The following is a 296-nucleotide window of genomic DNA, read 5'->3' on the forward strand; positions in this document are numbered from 1 at the left end:
AACAATACTAATTATATTGTAAAAATACTAAATATCTTAATGTCTTTATTTAAAAGTAACTATTATCTCAATTTGGGAAAGCCCTTTTCAAGTGTCATCGGATGTCGTTAATATCGGTCGTTGTAAAGTAATTAATGGTCGGTTCTGTTTACGCCACTACGTTTGTTTGTATCAACGTATGATAGATTTGAGACAGATTTCGAGGGATACATATGTATGTTCGAGGCATTCTACGACAAACTACAGTTCTTAATTTTTTTTTTTTTTTTTTTTTTTTTTTTTTTTTTTTTTTTTTT

This window comes from Brassica oleracea, chromosome C4 (assembly GCF_000695525.1).
Source record: "Brassica oleracea var. oleracea cultivar TO1000 chromosome C4, BOL, whole genome shotgun sequence".
Lineage (NCBI taxonomy): Eukaryota > Viridiplantae > Streptophyta > Magnoliopsida > Brassicales > Brassicaceae > Brassica > Brassica oleracea.